Genomic DNA, 10,417 nt, shown 5'->3' with positions numbered 1-10,417 from the left:
AAGTGTGCGGTCACTTCAGGTGCCAGGAAAACTGGCCACCAGCCAGCCCATGGGGACTAGGTCTCCCCTCAGTATTTGTGGACGAAATAGCTACTTCCCAAAGCCCATGAGCCTCGTAGACGTTGCTGGAGACCGCTTCCGTGGGGAGAGGAAGGGTTGATGGGGGAGTCGAAGCCTGCTTTAGCGTCTCCCTCAGTGGCCGGGAGGGGGCGCCCCGGCTCCGTTCCACACCAGCGCCCAGCCTTTCTCGTGAGAGGACAGCCTCCTCCCTGCCTGCCTCGCCCTTCCCGCTGCCCAAGCAGGGCTGCCCACCCTCGGCTACGGCTGTGGAGCTTGCCGCCCGCCGCCTTCCGTTCCCCGGGGCTCACAAGCAAGTCATCATGGTGTTCCACCCCCTCCCCAAATCAGTTTTCTCCTTGAGATGAAATTCGGAGCTGGTTCAACTTATTTCTCCACAATATTTGCAGGTTGAGTGGATGAAGGGGGTTGAGTGAAGGAAGGGCGTGGGGAGGGGAGAAGGGGGGGGTCATCTGTGTCTCAGGGGGTGGTGTCCTGGCCAGGCCCTCGTCCCCGCTCCCCACCCTGTGCAGGGCCCTCTCTGCTCCCCAGCGCCTTAGTGCAGGAGGGGAGGCGGGGACCACGGTCCTGTGAGGTGGGGAAAGCCAATGATGGCCCACTGCAGGGCAGACGGAACTGGGGTGGCAGAGGTAGGCGGAGCCAGAGAAAATGGAAGGAGAAGGAAGGATGTGTCTGGCACATAGAAACTGTTCAGTAGGTGTTTGGAGGTGGGCGAGTGAGTGAGTGATGGTAGTGAGAGCAGGCTGTCGCGGGGCAGGCTGCCTGCTCCCGGAGCTGGGCTGTAAGAGGCCAGAAACGGCAGTCAGGTGCCCAGATCAAGAGGTGCAGTTCACAGCAGAGGCAGGCTTGTGGCTGTAGCTCAGGGGTAGAGCATTTGACTGCAGATCAAGAGGTCCCTGGTTCAAATCTGGGTGCCCCCTTGCTAAGGTCACTTTTAACTGTGATAAGAAGTAAATATAAATAAATAGGAAATCAAATAGGAAAGAGGCAGTTGTCACCCACAGCCCTGGGGCACTCCATTACCATGTTCTAGTATACGCCGTGTTCTTGATGTTACCTGGGCAAACCTGTGTACCTCCTCGTGTCTACACTTAGACAGCTGGGGTTTTAATTAATTGAAGTTATGGCTAGTTGTGCCGTGCGTCACAAGCCTTCCTCCAATGACAGTCGTGGTGGGTGAGTCCTACTCATCACTAGACTTCCAAAGTGTCTCCTGGGTTGATGAGCACACTTTATATGTGACATCAGTCTCAAGCCTCACTGAGTTCCAGATACACCTGACCCACTTATTTATCTGTGATTTTATTCCTGCCTTGGCTGGAAAACCCCTCCAGCTGCTTCTTCCAGCAAACCCCTTGCCCATCACCTCCAGAAGCCCCTCCTGACTTCGCAGGCCGGGTAGCTCCGACTCCCTGCTCCCAGAGCTCTCTGCTTGGGCTTCTGCCACCCTTTGGAAATCCTTTAGTTCATGGGCTCGTCTCCTATTTGGACTAAGACTCTGAAGAACAGGGACAATGTTTTGTTTGTCTCTGTGTCCTCAACATGGATGATAGGGCCTGGCACCTAACATGTTCCATGAGTGTTTGTTGAGTGAATGAATGAATGAGTGAAACAGTGAGCACCCTCCTTGAGGCCTCAGAGTGTGGAGGAGGCTCTCCCTGCGCTGAGTCTGAGGTTCACCAAAGACCCGGAACCAACGGCCTTTTCCTGTTAACTATGTGCCGGCTGAAGTAGAACCAGTAGTATAGACTCAAATGACCAGGTGTAAGGGATGGTGCCATTACCACGACCTGAGGAAGAGGAGGGCTGGAGAGGGGAAGACAGGAGAGCGGACTACAGTGGAGAAGACCTGCCACCTCCTGGGACATGTGGAAAGAGCAAGGAAGAATAGGCAGGGAGAAAGCAGCACCGTGGGTGAAAAGGTGCTAATGAAAAGCTCAACATAAGTGGGGGGTATGGCTCAGGGGTAGAGCATTTGACTGCATATCAAGAGGTGCCTGGTTCAAATCCACATGCCCCCTGCTTTGCTCACATTTTCAATTACTGAAACAGAGACTGTGATTTCAGGCCTTTCCTTCCACATTTGAAATTTAAATTAATCTGCTATGTCTTGTTATACAAATTTAGGGTCCGGACTAGGACCAGCTCCAAGTATCCTCCCTTGACTGTCACACAGACAAGAGGTACTGAGGTCACATTTCTCTGAAGAGGCTGATGAAGTTAACCCAGTTTCCCCCCCACTCCCCCTGGGGACTCGTCCTTCATGGCTGGTGTGGAGACCAGTTTCTCATTTCCTCAACCTTACAGTAATCTCCAGAAAGAAGGCTACCTCTTTGCTCTTGCTGCTACCACTTGAGAAGTATAGAGGGTGTATATGCATCTTCCTTCCTAATTTCCAGAAGTGACTGTAAAGATTTGAAAACCACGTCAAAAGTAAACCCTCTTTCCTCCCCCTGGGAATTTCTCAGGGTGTTGCCTCTACCACAGATTTGGACCACTTGATTCTCCCTTCTCCCTCCGTTCTCTCCTACCACTTTTTCTTTTTTGAACCTCAGTCAGTATTTCCTTAGTGAGAACGCCTAAAAGTAGACCCTACTTTATATAATAAGATCTAAAAATCCAGATAAAATAGTTAAGAGATATAAATGGTAAAAAGAAACCTGCAAAAGAATCTCCACGTTCCTTAATGGATAAGGTGATTTGAAACACTCTTTCCTATGAAGACAAATTAAAAAGCTGGAAAACTATTAAAAACATCTCATTAAAAGAATCAAAGAACTAACCTTAGACAGAAAATACTAGGTGGAGATTTGAAAAGGATGGGAAACAGAAAGTTAATGCTCCGTACTACAGGCTGTTTTGGCCCTGAGTGTGTTTTTCAGTCCAAAAGAGGCAGCCGAGAGGCTAAGTGGAACTTTTGGAAGCCTCCCAGGATTAGGGGGATAAAAATCAGAATTCTGGGGCCCCCTGAATAGGGACACTGGTAAAACTATCTCTGGCTTTGGGCTTGAATCCTGAGGAGTAAGAGTGAACTGAAAGAAAACAGCCACTGCAAGAATTTGTGACTGGTCTTTGTGACATCCGAAAGGCCCAGAAAACTCAAGCCTTGACATTATGCTGAGGTCCTTTGACTGCTAGAGCTGCTCAGGTCCCTGGAAAAAGCAAATGAAGGAAGATATTATTATCCCCAGCCTCGAGTTAGTTCTACAAATAAAATTTTGAATACAATGCTCAACACACAGTCAAGGATAACTATGTGCACGGGGAAGCAAAATGCCATCAGTGAAAATCAACAGAAACAACAGATCACATAACTAAACACGGGGACTTTTTAATTAGAACTGTCAGAAACGCACTGTAAAATGACAGTGCTTGTTGTGTTCAAGGAGAGAAAAGCCAAGCTTCAATATTTCAGTAGGAAACTGGAAAGCATAAAAAGTGACTAAGAAGATTGGAAAAGAGAACAACCTAGAAAATTTTTTTTGAGTTTTTAGAAATTTTATATCTAAAAATCAATAACTAAAATTAAACACTCAATGAATATGTCTATGTTCTACCCAGTGAATAGATTCAGCTAAAGAGAAAATCAATGAATTGGAACATTGGGAAGAAAAACTATCCATAATAAAGCATGGAGAAACAAAAGTATGACAAACACAGAATAGAGAGTAGTAAATACAGAGGCTACAATGAGGTGGTCTAATGTCCATTTAAATGCAGTCCTGGAAGAAATGGGTGAGAATGAAGTGGATGCAATATTTGAGGAGACAGCCATTGAGATTATTTCACAACTAATGAAAGACATCAGTTCTTACATTCAAGAACCCTAATGAATCTCAAACATAATAAGCAAGATGAAATCCATACCTAGAGTTACTGTAGTAAAATTGCAGAAAATCGGAGATAACAAGAAACTCTTAAAAATATAATAAAAAAGAAGACATATTACTTTCAGTGGAGTGCGAGTTAAATTAACAACTGAGTTCTCAAGAGCAACAATGAAAGCCAGAAGGCAGTGGAATTGTGTGTACAGTTGGCCTTCAGTATCCATGGGTTCTGCATCTACAGATTTAACCAAGTGCAGAATTAAAATATCTGGAAAAAAATTCCAAATAGTTCCACACAGCAAAACTTGAATTTGCCTCACACTGACAACTATTTATATAGCATTTACATTGTATTAGGTGTTGTAAGTAATCTAGAGATGATTTAAAATATATGGGAGGATGTACATATGTTACATGCAAATACTATGCCATTTTATATAAGGGACTTGAACATCCGTGGATTTTAGTATCTGGGGTGGGAGATCCTGGAACCAGTCCCCTATGGATACTGAGGGACTGTACTGAAACACTGTAACTGTTAACATAAAATTCTATACTCAGGTAAAGTATCCTTCATGAGTGAAGGTAAAATAAAGACAATTTCAGACAAACCAAAACTGAAAGAATTCATCAACACCAGGCCTGCACTAAAGGAAATTCGTAAGGGGATATTCTAAGCAGCTCGGAACTGATCTGGATGGAAGGATAGAGATGTAGGAAGGAAGAAAGAGGCAAAGAAATAGTAAGTATATGAATAAATCTAAGCGAACATTGACTGTATAAAACAGTAACAATAATGAGGTTAAGACAACATGTGGAATAACGTAAGATGGGAGGAAAATAAGTGGAGTTAAAGTGTTCTAAGATGTTTGTATTACCTAAGAGGAGGATATGCTATTGGTTAGCCACAGACTTTGAGACTTTGAAAAATAACTATGCATATTGAGTTTCTAGCATAATCACTAAAATAGAACAAATAGCATTTATATTTTTCAAACTAACGGGGAAATAATGGCATTACAAAAATCTCAATCAATCAAACAAAAAAAGGAAGAAGGAGAGAAAAACATAAGTGACACATATTGAAGCACAAAATAAGGTGGTAGATTTGAATACAAAAACATCAGCAATTACATTAAAAGTAAAGAAATTAAATGCCCCAGATTAAAAGAAAATGATTATCACATTGAGTTAAAACAACCAACTATGTTTTATTTACAAAAGACACGTCTAAAACTTAGGCATACAGAAAGATTGAAAGTAAAAGAATGAAAAAATATATGACTTGTAGAACATTAACAAAAAGAAAGTGGGTGTATATTATTATCAGACAAAATAGACTTGAAGACCTGAGATATTATTAGAGATGAGAAGATCACGAATTTATGCTAAAAGGCTGAATTTACCAGGTAGATATAAGAATTCCTAACTTTTATGTTTCTAATAATATAGCTTCAAAATATGTCAGGCAAAAACTTGACAGAATAGCAAAGAAAACAAATCTAGAATTAGAGTGGGAAATTTTTACATACTTTTCTCACTAACTAATAGAATCAGACAAAAGCATCATGAATAATTTAGAATTTTTTGTTTAGTTTCTTTTTCCTCTCAGCTTTATTGAAGCATAATTGACAAATAAAACTGTAATGTATTTGAAGTGTACAATGTGATGATATGATATAAATACATTGTGAAATGATTACTGCGATCAAGTTAATTAACACAGCAGTCACCTCACATAGTTACCTTTTCTTTTCAGGGACGGGTGAGAGTGCTTAAGATATACTGTCATAGCAGCTTTCAAGTATACAATACAATATTATTAACTGTCGTCAGAATGCTGTGCAGCAGATTCTCAGAACTTCTTCATTATAACTGAAAGTTTGCATCCTTTGACCAATATCTCCCCGTTTCCCCCTCCCTCCAGCCCCTGGCAACCACCAATCTACTCTCTCTGTTTCTATGAGTTTGATTTTTTTTTCCCAGTTCCATCCATGTTGTCACAGATGGCAGGATTTTCTTCTTTCTGGCTGAATAGTATTCCATTTTATATATATATATATATATATGTATATGTATATATACCACATTTTCTTTATCCACTCATCCATTGACAGATACTAAATCAGCATTTAAAGGAATACTTATAGCTTTGAGCAATATACTAGAAAAGAAGAATAAATATAAATAAACGAAGGATCCATCTCAAAAGTTAGGGGAAAAAACTGGATAAAAGAACACTACGAGGGCTTCCCTGGTGGCGCAGTGGTTAAGAATCCGCCTGCCAGTGCAGGGGCCATGGGTTCGAGCCCTGGTCCAGGAAGATCCCACATGCCACAGAGCAACTAAGCCCGGGCACCACAACCACTGAAGCCTGCGCGCCTAGAGCCCGTGCTCCAGAACAAGAGAAGCCACCACAATGAGAAGCCCTCACGCTGCAACAAAGAGTAGCCCCCGCTCACTGCAACTAGAGAAAGCCCACATGCGGCATCAAAGACCCAATGCAGACAAAAATAAATAAATAAATAAATTTCTTTTTAAAAAAAAGAACACTACGAGAAAGGAAATACAAGGAAGAGCAGAAATCAATGAAATGGAAAACAAACATGCAACAGAGGTGACTAACAAAGCCAAAAGTTGGCCTTTGAAAATCAAAATAAGTTTGATTAACTTTTGGTGAAAATGATAAGAAAAATAAGAAAGCAGACAAAAATAATCAAAAGCATGAATTAAAAAGAAAAGCAGCTTGGGAGATTGAGATTGACATATATACACTAATATGTATAAAATAGAAGACTAATAAGAACCTGCTGTATAAAAAATAAAATAAAATAAAATTCAAAAAAAAAATGCTGCATTGGGACTTTCCTGGTAGTCCAGTGGTTAAGATTACACGCTTCCAATGCAAAGGGTGCGGGTTCAATCCCGGGTCGGGGAACTAAGGTCCCACATGCTGCATGGTGTGGCCAGAAAACTTTTTTTTTTAATTAAAAAATTAAAAGAAAATGAAAAGCTTCAGTCTTTAGGCTTTAAAATAATAATCATAGAACATTACGAAAAATAATGTAGAAAAATTTAAATCTATTTAACAAACCTGTACAAAGAACTTACCATGTGGCAGGCACTATTCTATATACTTTTAAAATACTAATTTATTTATCCTCACAACAACTCCACAAACTAGGTACTTACTTCACTCATTTCTATTATCATGCCCATTTTATATATGGCAAAACTAAGGCTGAGAGAGTTAAGCAACTTTGCCAAGGTCACTCAGTTATGATCTAGAATCTGAATCCATGCATCATGTTTTAAGAGTCCAGGGACTTTATGACTATGTTATGTGGAAATTTAGCAAGAACTTCAAAAACACTACAACTTACCAAAGCTGACACAAGAAGAAACAGAAAAGATGAATAGTCCTCTAGTTTTAAATAGTAATTTTATTAAAACAGTTATTTGAAAGTTTCCCCCCCAAAATTCAGATAAGGTGGTTTCACTGGTGAGTTTTATCACTTACTTAATGCAGAATAACTCTATTTTTGCATAAAAACCTTTCTAAGAATAGAAAAGATGTATACATTGTACGACTTCGTTTGTGAAGCTAGCACAACCTTGATACCAAAACCCAACAAGGATAGTATATAAAAATGTATAGGCCAATCTCACTCATAAATATAGGTACAAAAAATTAGTTATTATATAACTGAATCCACAAATATATGAAAATGATAGCGCTTCATGACCAAGCTAGTTTTATATCTGGAATGCAAAGTGTGTTTAATTTTACAAAAAGCAATTAAGTGTAATTCACCATGTTAATAGACTAAAGGAGAAAAATTATATTATTATCTCAATAGATGCAAAAAAGGGGTGGTTTTGAGAACATTCTACATTGATCCATGATAAAAAAAATTTTTTTGCAAACTAGAAATAGAAGGAAAATTCCTTAATCTGATAAAGACCATTTACAAAAAGTGTAGCCCACAACTTTTTTTTTTAAATAAATTTATTTTATTTATTTATTTTTGGCTGCATTGGGTCTTCCTTACTGCATGTGCGGGCTTTCTCTAGTTGCAGCCAGCAGGGGCTACTCTTTGTTGCAGTGTGTGGGCTTCTCATTGTGGTGGCTTCTCTTGTTGTGGAGCACAGGTTCTAGGCACGTGCGCTTCAGCAGTTATAGCACGTGGGCTCAGTAGTTGTGGCCCACGAGCTCTGGAGCACAGGCTCAGTTGTCATGCACAGGCTCAGTTTCTTCGCAGCATGTGGGATCTTCCTGGACCAGGGCTCGAACCCATGTCCCCTAGCATTGGCAGGCGGATTCTTAACCACTGCGCCACCAGGGAAGTCCACACAGCATGTTCTTAATGGTGAAATGTTGAAAGCTTTTCATTTGAAATCAGAATAAAACAAGATATCTACCATCAACACCTTTTTTCAACATGATCCTGGTGGTTCTAGCCATTATGATAAGGTAAGAAAAAGAGATAAAATAAGGATTGGAAAGAAGAAATAAAAATTTCCTGGATGACATGGTCATCTATGTAGGAAATCTAAAAGAATCAACAAATAAATTATTAGAATTAATGAGTGTTTAGCAAGACTATCAACATATACCCTTCATTCCCATACCTCCTTTTTCTCAGCAAAACTACAACTTCTAAAATGATACACTAGAAATTTCTGCATGCAAATTTTAAAGCTCTAAAGTTAATCAATATCTTCATCTTCTTTCCCAACTACATAAAGACATTTTAATTCTTATGATCCCTTTCCTAAAATATTATTGTTAGCTAGTATTTTAGTTCTATCTTTTAAAAAAAAAAACCCTTATAAATTAGACATTAACACTGTGTTATATGGACAACTTTTAGATCTACTTGCATATCTACCAATTTCTTTGTTCAACATTCCTTCTTGCATCTCAGACCTCCTATATGGAATCATTTTACTTTTCTCTAAAGTATATATTTTAGATTTTTCTTTAGTGAGCATCTGTTGGCCATAAACTCTCCGACAGCTTGTGTCTGTTCTCGAAGAATGGTTTGGCTGGGAGTAGAATTCTGAGTTGGCTGATATCTCCTCTCAACATATTGCTTGTGTTACTGCGCTAGCTTCTGGCTTCCTTTGCAACTGTTGAGAAGTCAGCCAGCAGTTCAACTATTCTTCCTCTGTAGGTGATCTCAGATTTCTCTCTGGCTGCCTTCGAAGGACAAAGTCCTCATCCTCAGCCAGGAGACCAACGTACAAGCAGGACTGCATGGTAGACCAGGGGAGGGGAGAGTGGGAAGACCAGAGGAGTGGGACAAACACATCGTCTGAGCAGAGCTGCCTTGCTTGGGTCCGAAGGGTCTTCTCTGATTCTTTACCTGCTGCAAAGCCAGATTCAGCAAGCAGAGAGGAAATTGGAACTCCCTTACCACCTTTAGTGACTAAAAGGGTAGGGGGCACCCAGATTTGAACTGGGGACCTCTTGATCTGCAGTCAAATGCTCTACCCCTGAGCTATACCCCCTGCCATGTCAGCAAGGTCCAATTAACACCATTCCATGTGCTGCCCCAGTTGCCCCTTCAGAATGGGTTGGCTGAGTTGCCAGACCTGCTTTACTGCTAACTCATCCCTCTGCCTTAGTAGAAGCAACGGGCTCTTTTCTCCCACAGCTCACAGCCTCTACTGTCAGTGCTGGAGGAGGTATAACCTGGGGAGCATTCCCCGAAAGCTGGAAGGGTCTATAGTGACATCTCCATGGTGGTTTTTGTGCTGAGCACCTGAGACTCAAAGTCCCCACTGGCCTGGCCAAGCATGCAACACCTCGAAGACAGGACACACATGGACCGGATATGGGTCAGAGCATACAATGCCACACCCTAGGATGCAGGCTGGCCTCTCTCCCGTTGCCCCAGATCTCCATGTAGTCAACCCTTTCACTGTTGGGTGAGATGAAACGTCTGAAGAAATTGTCTCTAAGCTCCCAGTTCGCCTTTCTGTGCTCTGCTCTGTGCTGCTGGGTCTGGGACTCTGTAAACCTCTCTTGTCCTTTGCCAGGTGGATTCCTGGTTGGTCCTGCCAGCAGGGCTCTGTCCTTCCTGCCTACTGGGTTCCTGTCCGTGTCCCCGGCCGTGACAGTCCATCCCAGGGGATTGCCGCCTGCAGTTTAGTACTCATAGGGCCAGCTTTGTCATGTCACCTCAGGGACACTAGCACACCTTAGGGGTTGGGGTCCCGCCTTAGGGGTTGGGGTCCCGGATCCACAGAGACCCTCCCCAGGTTTGTAAGATTGAGTAAGTTCATCCTCCTCCAGTTGTGTCCACAGACCGGGAGTCAGAGTGGTTTCTTGCAGGTACTCCCTCCATGATACTTAATCTTCCCTTTCACCCTTTCAGTCCTGTGATTTCCAATTGTTGTGGGTTAAATTGTGTCCCCACCCCCCAAAAAAGATGTGTTGAATCCTGGCCCCCAGTACCTCAGAATGTGACGTTCCTTGGAGAGGGGCATGAAAGATGTAATTAGTT

The 10,417-nt window shown here is 41.8% G+C and overlaps 1 non-coding gene across 1 annotated transcript; it reads right to left on the bottom strand.

The window, feature by feature from the left end:
- Nucleotides 1-9,347: 9,347 nt before the first annotated feature.
- On the bottom strand, nt 9,348-9,419 carry TRNAC-GCA (transfer RNA cysteine (anticodon GCA)). Its single transcript has one exon. It is a non-coding gene; the product is annotated as a tRNA-Cys (tRNA).
- Nucleotides 9,420-10,417: the final 998 nt, after the last annotated feature.

This window comes from Orcinus orca, chromosome 9 (genome assembly GCF_937001465.1).
Source record: "Orcinus orca chromosome 9, mOrcOrc1.1, whole genome shotgun sequence".
Taxonomy (NCBI): Eukaryota; Metazoa; Chordata; class Mammalia; order Artiodactyla; family Delphinidae; genus Orcinus; species Orcinus orca.
Note: the sequence above shows the minus strand (reverse complement) of the source record. Positions and strands in the feature narration are given on the sequence as shown.